This window comes from Elephantulus edwardii, unplaced genomic scaffold, assembly GCF_000299155.1.
Source record: "Elephantulus edwardii isolate Elephantulus edwardi_28Jun2011 unplaced genomic scaffold, EleEdw1.0 scaffold00001, whole genome shotgun sequence".
Lineage (NCBI taxonomy): Eukaryota > Metazoa > Chordata > Mammalia > Macroscelidea > Macroscelididae > Elephantulus > Elephantulus edwardii.
In genome coordinates, this window is record NW_006399751.1 from 45,634,020 (window position 1) to 45,645,644 (window position 11,625).

Consider the following 11,625-nt stretch of genomic DNA (forward strand, 5'->3'; position numbering starts at 1 on the left):
TCTCCACAGTAATAAAGAGCCATGATATCAGTCTGGAGACTAAGGAGCACCTGATCCAAGCCACGGCCTTTGCAATCACTTGCTAAGCATCAGAAAGCCAGGCAATGACTAGAAATGATAGAAGGAGAGTTGATGCCTTTGAGCTGTGGTGCTGGAGAAGAGTGTGGAATATACCATGGACTGCTAGGAGAACAAACAGGTTCATCCTAGAAAGGGTGAAGCCAGGCTGCTTCTTGGAGGCAAGGATTCTGAAGCTTCATCTGACATAGTCTGGACATGTTGCAAGGCAGGACCAGTCCCTGGAGTGGGACGTCATGTTTGGGAGGATGGAGGAACAGCGCAGGAGCAGAAGATCCTCTATAAGATGGATTGATTCAGTGACTGGGGTAATGGGGGTAGGTGTGTTGGAGACAATAGGATTGGCACAGGATAGAGCAGGGTTTAGGGCTGTTTGTTTTCCATTGGTTCACTATGGGTCACAGGCTACTCAACAGCACATAATAACAACAACAATCAAAAAAAGTAAATGAATAAAAAGAGCTAAATTTAAGGGGGAAGCATAGGAAAGCAATGGTGTAAGCATGAAGACAAATAACTGACAGCCTCAAAGTGGGTGTTAAATACAGGGTGAGCCGGAGAATGAGGACGTGTGGAAGCCTGCCAGCAGAGGGAGCACCACTAAATCAGCTTCCCCATTACTGGCTTCCTGTAGAAAGAGGGCCTCGGAGGCTATCAGACTTTAGGATTATTCAAGGAAAACGAGGTGTCTAGATATCATTCACATTTCTTAAACACTGTGTGGGCCAAACACAAAATATCTATGAAAGGGATCCAACTTGCTAACCATCATTTTGCAGTATCTGGACTAAAAAGAATCAAAGCAGCATATAAAAAATAGGATTTGCAGATTACAGAAACTTTCTCCCTTTCTTTTCAAAAGTTTTCCAAGTATATTCCTCCACGGTGTTTTAAAGAATTCTAGTACTATTTCTCAATAGATATTTCATATTCTATAGAAACTATTGTATCTTTTGTGTGTCCCAGAGCATCCCGGGATGAGATTTTTAAAAGGCAGGAAAGCAGGCCAAAGATGTGACAAGAGACTCACTTAATGTTTCTGTGCTCCGCCAGATTTTCCAGGCTCCCTTTACGTTATGGTGGGACCATCTTCTGGTCAATGAATTGCAAATAACAGTAATAATAACATGTATCACTTCTTAAGCGTAATTGTTAAGAACCAGAGGGTGCTGCGTTCATCTCTCTCTAAGGCACAGATGGGACAGCCACAAGATGTACAGAGTAACAATACAACCCAAATACTCTATATAAAGGATAAACCACCATTGTGTGAAGCTGCTGAGATTCGAGGAGCTCATTTACCACAGCATCGCTTAGTATTGCCTGGACTAATGCAGAAGTCACGAATCGATGGTCAAGTCCCAGTGTTGATGAGGAAGACGACCCACCAGGAGAAGAAATTATGGAGAGGACGTGTGGAAAGACCCTGTCACAGTGTCACAGGTGTAGTTTAGAGGATCTTCATATACTTTTATGATGCTTTCAAGCTACAGAAAGCTAGATTTTAAAAAATATACACAAAACCTAGGCTAGCCCTGGCTAAGTCCTTCTAAAAGGTCTTGGATCCTGCTTTCTGGGAGAGAGAAAAGGATCCTATACTTTAGTGTACAGTATATGAAATAAAGTGCTTGAAAGGATGAGAAGTTTGCAGTGTTTATCAGGGAACATTTAGCATGTCAGTAACAATGATCATTTCCAGTTACTACAGAAAAAACAGGCAGGACCCCTTTGGAAGGGCTTTATAAACTCCCACCAGGAGCTAAGGTCTTAAAGTTAACAGTGGACAGAACAGGGCTAGGACTACTGCAATTAGTAAAGTTGTACACAATGGTGTTTACAACTGTCAGTGAGTCCTTTTGATCAATGGCAAAAGCACTGCACAGGTACAGAGAGCAACAGCAGCCGTGGAGGGCTCCTTGAAGAGCCAAGCCAGACGGGCACACTTCAGGCAGACAGTCTGAACTGGTAATGCCAGCAAGGAGCCACATCCAGCCACAAGGAGCAGCCACATGCGCTCCACGGTAGATCGCACAGAAGCACTGGCATCCAGCTTATAGGTCCATGGCAATTAGCAGCTTGTAAGTGACCACAGGAAGAATCACAAGGATCTGATAAGCGTGAAATTGACTGAACATTCATTCACCTAGTAGATTCCAGTTACAATCCCATCTTTCTTCAAGAAAGAAAGAAAATAAACAAAAAGACGAGGTTTATTGGTGTGAAGAAGAATGATGAAAGCTCCAAGACCATGGCCCTTAGTCCTGCTCCGAGCCTGGAAAGGAACTCATCCCTGTGAATCAGCTTTCAGCCTGGAAATGAATGCATCCCTGTGACTCAGCTTTCAGATCAAGAGACGAGACTCTAAGGTGATCAATACCACCAGGGGAGAACAACCATGCAAGATCCACAGGGCAGCATCTGTCCAGGGATAAAGATCATAAAGCAAGGGGGCTACGATAGAGAAGGGCAAACGGAAAATGGAACGGGAAGAGCATTGTCAGAGGTGGGGACCGCCATACACATAATAATGTGCATGAGTAGTTGAATGGGAAACCAACCTGCTCTGTAACTTTTCACTCAAATCACAATAAAAAAATTACATTTTTTTAAAACAAGCGAGCATCATCCCTTTTTCTTTATTCTCCTCAGTATATGCCCTATATTAGGGAGGCAGATAGGGATAGCGCACAGACTTTCTGACCTAACACTCTCCAGAAACTGGGACTTTAAAGCAACACAAGAAAGACGAAGGGGTTTCTGTATTTTTTTTTTGGGTTTTTTCCCCTTCCTTTTTTGTTTCCTTCCTTCTTTCCTTCCTTCCTTCCCTCCCTACCTCCCTCATTCCTTCCTTTCCTTCTATCCTGCCTACCTGCCTTCTTTTTTCTTTCTGGAACATATTTTCTCTGAATGTCCTCAAAAACAGGTCCTAGTAAGGCCTCTTGTTATGCATGTAATTACATAAATGCCAGAAACAATTAAATAGCAATGTTTTATCTATCATTGCTTATAAGGAATACTTCAAAGAGGTGAGGGGAATTTCATCCAGATATTAACAAAGGCTTTTACTGCCCTGACTCCAAAATCTATCACTGGTGATAATCCTTCTGTTGCCTCTCCTCTCTTGAGATTCTACTATTTCCTAATGTCATGCCCATTTTCAGCTCTATAGGAATTGTGCCTGGCACTTTCTCTACAGATCCTACAGCCCTTAGTATAGGACCAAGCATGAAGAGAAGTCCTTGGGTGTAATGTTCTCCACGGTCTCACACTGATCTTACCTTCTCTCCCACATCTGCTGTTGCACTTGCCCTCCTATTTCCACATACAGAGCAAACATGTGTGACCGCACATACACAAACACACACACACACACACACACACACACACACACACACACACCTCACCAACACCACCACATCCTGTTCCTTCTATCTGTCAGTGATTCTCAAATCCATCTCTTCTGTCACCGCCTACTGAATGGAATGAGGGACCCAGGGGGCATGTGCTGACAAACGAAGCTGAATGGTGTAGCAGTTTTTTTTTAGGATGCTAGAGAGTTTGGGTTCTGCCTGATGGTCAGCAGAAATATTTTAAGCAGGATGGCAGCATGACAGGATGGGCATTTTGGAGAGATCAAGGTAAGAGCAAGTAGAGGCAGAGAGAGATGCAAGGCCAGCTGTCGGGAGATCAGTTTATTAAAGTGGTACCGGGAGGGGGTTCTATAATTACACTTTGCTCCAGGATTCTTCCTCGCCCTTAAGAACTGTGTACAGCTGGTCCTCTAAGTAAAAGCTCTATGTCAGAGATGTTATTTTGCTTTGTAAGACCACTGATATAAAAGCTAGGAAAGGTTCACACATAGATATAATCAATCTTGAAGGATTAGCCAGAATAAGAAGGAAGGGAGAGGAGAGTAAAAAGAGCCAAGTTCAGTGAAGTAAAAGGCAATATAGAATACACTGTAATAAAATTAATTACATCAAATAATTGTCATTAATGTTATAAAACAAAATGTTTATGAACGAATCAATCGAAAATTAATATAATTTATAAACTTTCAGCCAAATAAAAATGGTGTTTCAAAGACACAAAAAAACTCTTCTCTTTAAAAATATGTTCAAACAACAAGAAGAATAATTTACAAAGGAAGATGCAGTCTTGGGCAGGATTCTAAGATGACCTTTAATTACAACCTTGTATAATGTCCTTTATTATGGCCTGGAGCTTTAACTTCCTTGTGTCCAAACAATTACAGCAAAAGCAGGAGCTAACACTTCTGTGATGATAATACATGGCATAAGTGAAGGAATTTTTCAGAAATTATCAAGAATGCTAACCAACTGACAAAGCGTGCCTGGGTTGTAGGATCAGTTAAGGGGTTTGACTCCTAACTAAAAAGGTGGCAGTTTGATCCAATCCAGAAGGACCACAAGAGACAAGCCTGGCAATCTGCTTCTGAAGCAGAAGGAAACTCAATGGAGCAGTTCTGCTGTGCACACTGGAGTTGGAATCAACCCTACAGCAACTAACAACGGCAATCAACTGCCTTAAACTCTTGAAAACGACTTCCCTGGTTGGTTCTGAACAAACCAAGTGAGCCACTGACAAAGGAGATTAATCAGAACTGGCTTTGACAAGCACTGTGGCAATTGGACAATTAAAAGAGACATTGTGGAGGGGAAGAAGAACGAACTGGGGATGAGGGTGGAGAAAACAGTGCAACAATGAATGAATGAAAACCCAAAATCCCTGTAAATGTTCATTAAAACTAATAAAATTTAATAAAAAAAAGAAGAAAAAAAAACGGGGTCTAGAGATCAGAGAGGGAGGCACTGAAAGATCCTTTTGTTGTTTTTGAAGGCATAAACCACCCTGTTTGTTGAAGATGGCCCACGAGAAGGCCACCTGGCAAGGAATATGAGTGGCCTCTTGGAGCGGAATATAGATATAGCAGCTGAAACTCAGCAATGAAACAGAGACGTTGACTCTGCAAGTGCAAGGAACTGAATTCTGCCAACAACTCTGTGAGCTCAGGAAGAAGCACAGCCCAGTGAGACCCTGAGTCAAGGACCAAGGCGGCCTCTGTCCTGATTCTACCCATGGAAGCAATGAAATGAGAAGTGTGTTGGGTTTTTATAAGAACATTTTTTTTTCTCTTTTTTTGTATTTTTTTCCCTTGTTGTGTACCATTTATTGCCCCTCCATCTCCAGCGGAGAATCTGGCGAATTTAAACTGCACACCTTCGGAACTGCAGAGCAGCTTCTTGCCACTAGTCCACCAGAGCTCTCGATAGGGTGTTGTTTTAAGATGCTAACTGTGTGGTGATTTGTTACACAGCAATAGAAAACGGATACAGACCCAAGATTATTTTCTCACACTGATGCATTTTCCTATGGCCCAGTTTAGACTTCACTTCATGGAGCTTTGTCTTAAACTATTCTGTAAACTTTTGTTAAAAATCACAATTAAAATAAATTTATTTTAAGAAAATATTCTCTCCCTTCTCTGAAAGCCAGCTGCTAATATTTCTTTCTTGGCATTTAATCACATTATTTGGGCTTTCGTATTTCTTACAGAAGAATCTTGTTCTCTCATCAACAACTTCATTTATTAATTCACTCAAGGAACACTAACTGGGAGTTATTCTTTGTAAGTCACTGTATCAGTTTCTTCTTGTTTTACTTGGTTTGTAGTGGATTGAAGCTCAACATCAAGAAAACAAAGATTCTCACCAATGGGCCAATTGGCAGTATCATGATAGATAGTGAAGAGAGATTGAGATTGTTAACAGCTTTTGTTTGCTTGGCTCCACAATCAACACTCTTGGTACCAGCAGCCAGAAAAATCAAAAGACAAATTGCATTGGGAAAGTCTGCTGTCAGGGACCTGTTCAGAGTACAAAAGAGCAAAAAAGTCAGTCTAGAGTCTAAGATGTGCCTGATCCAGGCCATGGTCTTTGCAATTACTTGCTATGTATCAGAAAGCTGGACAATGACTAGGAATAAGAGAACGATAATTGATGCCTTTGAGCTGTGGTGCAGGAGAAGAGTATTGACTATACCATGGACTGCCAGGAGAGCAAACCAGTTCATCCTGGAGAGGGTGAAACCAGGCTGCTCCTTGGAGGCAAAGTTTCTGAGGCTTTGTCTGGCATACTTTGTGCATGTTGCAAGGAGGAACCAGTCCTTGGAGAGGGATGTCATGCTTGGGAGGGTGGAGGGCCAGTGCAAGAGAGGAAGACCCTCGATGAGATGGATTGATTCAGTGGCTGGGGTAATGGCAGTAAGTGTGTCAGTGATAATGAGGTTGGTCCAAGACAGAGCAGGGTTCAGGGCTGTTGTACATAGGGTCGCTATGAGTCACAAGCGACTCAACAGCACATAACAACAACAAAGTTTTGTAATTTGTCCTGATCAAACTAAGCACATTTCTGCATTTCTGAAGAAACAAAATTGTCTTAAATATTATATAATGATGAACAACGCCTATTAGCATTACTTAAAAGTATTATTTTATCACAATGAGCTTATGATCTTGAAAATAATGGCTTTAATACATATCTCTAATCTTTTATTATGCCAAGATGTCAAATAAACAGCATTCAAATTTATCAAAGTTAACTTTGCAATATGAATGATCATATCTTCAGAATTTAAGAGCACTTCATTCACAGAATACAACCTTTTGTGAAATGAAATTCATTACTTTTCTACAGTCTTTAGATCCTCCCCTAAAGATCAGAAATGAGTAAGACACCATTCTATCTATCTGGAGCTCACTGTCTCCATTGACAAGGGAGCAGCTGGATTTTCAAAACTAGTATGTTAACTATAGTAACATACCTTACTATAGTATTCTAAGTACTGCAATATGGATGAAAACAATGCTCAGGGAGGAACTATGTTTTACTACAAGTAAAGTAGACAAAAGTAGAAACTACCCAAGTCAGGTGCAAACAAGGTTCCGAGTTCTCTGTGCTGCCCACATGCACTGTGCATTGTGATAGATGAATATGCTATTAAATCTTAATTCCATCAACTCTAGGTTATCTAAGGGCTGGATGACCAGTTTCTGGGTTACCCAGAAAACAAAATAATCACACATGGGTATTTGATGGGAAAATGTATAATAACCAGAAACTTATTGCTTACTTACTGTTGAGTTTATAATGACTGGAGGTTTTCCAAAGCTATATGGGAGCTCAGGTGGAGTAATCTGAGGGATCTGTGCTACTAATCCAAAGGCCAGAGAAAAATGGGAAATCTCTCCCCTGCAATTTACAACTTCTGAACACCCCCTGGAGAGTCAAGCTAAGAGTTGGTTCTAACTTGAAGGCACATAACAACATGTAATTATAACAACACTTTCTTAAACACTAAGTATTTGAAAATTTGCTTTTTGATATAACACTTCATAACATTTAAAAAAACTGTGACATCTACTGAAAAATTGATCATCACAGCCCTGTTAGATAAAGCAGGTATTACTAACCTCATTTCACATATCTTTAAAAAAACACATTTGAGACGCAAATCTTAGGTGACTGATGTGATGCAATGTGATGTGATGTGATGTGATGTGATATGATATGATGTGTACCACAGAGTCAGAACCAACCCATAGCTGGCCCTCCAGCAGGTTTTCAGAGGCAGTTAATTGCACGGGAGGAGACTGCACATCCTCCTGTGGAGAAAGTGGTGGCCTGGAACCATGTGCCTTCAGGCCTGCAGCACAGCTTCTTGCCATGAGGCCACTAGAGTTTCCCCCCTCTACAACCCCCCCCCAGGTGATTATTAGTATGTAAAAAATCACATGCATTTATAATGCCAGTGATGACATAGATATATCAAAAGTCTCTGAAACTCAAGATGTTTGCCACTTATCATGTTATCATCTTAATTATATGATTATTAACCACTCGGATTCCTGAAATGTTTACTCTTTCCTAATTATACGTTTTTCCTGCAATGTCAACAAAATTCAAAAGGGAGGTGTTGAAAAGTCATCCATTCAACCTTGCAAATATTAACTGAGTTCCTCCAGAAGAGGGGACTAAAGCTCTCAGGTGAGGTAAAAACATGGCTCCTGTATCCAGGAGATAAAGATCTGGTTAGGTAGATCTGCACACGTACAGCCATTGTCACAGCGAAACATGGTCAGAAGCATAATTTAAACAGGAAAGAGGGGAATTGGAAATTAATAGAAGATGAGGCATCACTTATGGGTGAAAGTGCCACAAAGATTTCATGAAGGAATTATTGTCAAATCGCCCCCTCCCGCTAAAATCAGTACCTTCTCGATTTGTCTTTAAATGACAATTAACATTTTTTGTCATTTCATCCTGAAAATCATGTATTACATTCAGCACCTCTCCCTAGAGACAAGCTCTCTTGACTGCCAGTTTCTTACCTGCCCAGTTCCACCCATCCCCACGACATCTTTCAACTAAATCAATTGCCAAAAGTGTCTCAGTGGAGGCTCCTGATCTGCCAGTGTTCAGAGCAACCTTCAGACCCCAGATACACTGCAACTCTTTATTCTCACGGCTGAGACTGTAATAAGGGCAGGGCACACCCCAATCTCTGTGGCCTTTTAAAATGAGGGTGGCACACCTGCCACCAGAGGGCAGAGCATGGGACATCTGCAGATTCCTGGCACAATGCTTCTTTTTAGAAATCATGCCTGCTGGTTTTCATGTTTCTGTAAAATAGAAGTGTCCCCCGGAAGGTCCCAAATGAGATAGGGGAATTGTCACTGGGGTTACCACAGACCACCATTTCAGTCCTGAAAAAAGGAATAAAAAGGAGTCCGAATACTTTCACCTCCTTTTTTGCAACCACTCTATCCTTTGTCCCCAGGAGGAAAGCACGATGACAAGCTGTCGAACATTGCAAACAAATGCAAAACCACCCTCCAAGCAGAGGGCATGAATAACTATTAATATCTGAATAATATGTGGCCTTGCATTTTGAACAATAGGAAAACATGTTTGGTTAGACCGTTGTTGTTATACACCATCAAGTGGGAACTGACTCACAGAGGACCCTCCAGTGGGTTTTCAGAGCCAGTAAATCACATGGTAGGAGACTGCTTCTTTCTCTTCCCTCTCCGCCCCAGAGCAGCTGATGGGTGTGAACCACATGCCTTCAGCTTAACAGTGCAGCTCCTTACTACTAGGCAAATTCAAACGAAAAGAAATAATTAAAAGTGAGCCCCATCCAATATTAACAGGCCCTTTTAAAATTCTTTACAGCCTGCTTGAAGCCTCTAACCTCAGTATGAGACCATCTAACCAGTTATCACAAATGAATTCCAACTGTTTTCAATGGCTGATTCTTCAGAAGTAGATTGTCAGATTTTTCTTTTAAAAAAAAAATAAATTATTTTTATATTGGTTTGCTTTTGGATAATTTTCGGCAGAATCTTGCTTGCATTTGATATTAATGATCTTGTTCAATAATTTACACACTCTGTTAGGTCACCTTTCTTTGGAATGGGAACAAATATCTATCTTTTTAAGTCAGTTGGCCAGCTGGCTGTCCTCAGATTTCTTGGCACAACTTGGGGAGCACATCCAGGGCAGTGTCTGTTGAAATAAATCAATTGGTTTGTTGTCAACTCCAGGAGCCCTGGTTTTTGCCAATTCCTTCAGAGCAACTTGAACTTCCTCCTTCACCATAGGCTCTTGCTCATATGTTCTTTCATTAAATTCTTCTATATCAGCCAATTCCTTTTGATACAGTAACTCTGTGTACTCCTTCCATGCAGAACACATCATCTGAGATGCTGGTCTGTACGAGGAGGAATGTGGCATCAGGATTGGTGGAAGAGTCATCAGCAACCTGCATCATGCAGATGACACAACCCTGCTTGCTGAAACTGAGGAGGACCTGAAGCACTTGCTGCAAAGTGCAGCCTTCAATATGGATCAAAGCTCAACATCAGGAAAACAAAGATTCTCACCAATGGGCCAGTTGGCAGCTTCAGGATGGATGGTGAAAAGACTGAAATAGTTAACAGTTTTCGTTTACTTGGTTCCACAGTCAATACTCTTGGTAACAGCAGCCAGGAAATCAAGAGATGAATTGCATTGGGAAAGTCAGATGTGAGGGATCTCTCAAGAGTACTGAAATGAAACGACATCAGGCTGGAGACTAAAGTGCACCTGATCCAGGTTATGGTCTTCGCAATTACGTGCTATGCATCAGAGAGTTGGACAGTGAATAGGAACGAAAGAAAGATAACTGATGCCTTTGAGCTGCGGTGCTGGAGAAGAGTGTTGAATATACCATGGACTGCTAGGAGAACAAACAGGTGTGTCCTGGAGAGGGTGAAGCCAGAATGCTCCTTGGAGTCAAAGATTCTGAAACTTCGTCTGACATACTTTGGGCATGTAGCAAGGAGGGACTGGTCCTTGGAGAGGGACATCATGTTTGGGAGAGTGGAGGGACGGCGCAGGAGAGGAAGACCCTTGATGAGATGGATTGATTCTTAGATTCGGGTGGTGGAAATGAGTATGTCAGTGACGGTGAGGTTGGCACAGGACAGAACGGCGTTTAGGGCTCTTATACATAGGGTTGCTATGAGTTGCAAGTGACTCGATGGCACATAACAACAACAACTGGTTTTGTTACAAAGTTCACATACATTGTGTTTCACACTATTCTTCATTCAGATCGTGTTTCATACAATCATTCCCATTCATTATGTTTTATAAAACTAATCACCATTGGACTATGCCCACCATTATTGGTAATTTTCAGGTCCCTGGCAGATCTTTCCCATTTCCTTTACCCTCTACCCAGACCTTTCATCTGATGTGCCCCTGAGTAGACTCAAATTTTCAATGTTTGCTTAGCAGCAGAGGATACTGTTTGTACTGCTCAGGAACTCCATGGGACTGTGAGCTGATAGAAGGTTCTCTACAATATAGCACCGTTTCCTAGCTCCCAAATCCTAGGTAAATTTAAGCGCTATACTAGACTCAAACAAGGAGTAATAGTGGCCTAGGGGGTAAGGAGTTGTGCTGCCAAACCAAAAGCAAATGGTTCGAATCTACCAAGTGCTCTTTGTAGACATGATAGACAATCTCCTCCGGAGCAATTTACAGTCTCTGAAAACTCTCGGTATGCGCTCTGGTGGCTTACTGGGAATGAGAACTTGTGCTACCAATGAAAACACTCTGGGGGTCAGCTATGTGTTGATTCCAGCTCAATGGCACACAATATCAGATTCAAACAGCATAGAAAGAGAACGCTTTAATAACAGTACACTTTTATTAAATTTAAGTTAGGGACTTCTAGTGGCCTAGTGGTAAGGAGCTTGACTGTTGTCCTAGAGATATATGATTTAAATCCATCAGCTGCTCCACAGGAGAAACACGTGAAATCTCCTCCCATGTGATTTGCTGCCTCTGAAAAACTGATGGCAGATCAGCTATGAGTGGGTTCTGACTTGAAGGTATATAACAACATCATTCAGTTAATCCTCTCCAGTTCCTAAAATTTAGAATGGCTTCCTGAGTAACTTACATAATTGTTGTTGTT

At 41.5% G+C, this 11,625-nt stretch overlaps 1 protein-coding gene across 2 annotated transcripts in view; it reads right to left on the reverse strand.

The window, feature by feature from the left end:
• The window catches only part of RAPGEF4 (Rap guanine nucleotide exchange factor (GEF) 4), a 423,137-nt gene that overhangs the window by 341,429 nt on the left and 70,083 nt on the right, over window positions 1–11,625 (reverse strand). The window lies entirely within an intron of this gene.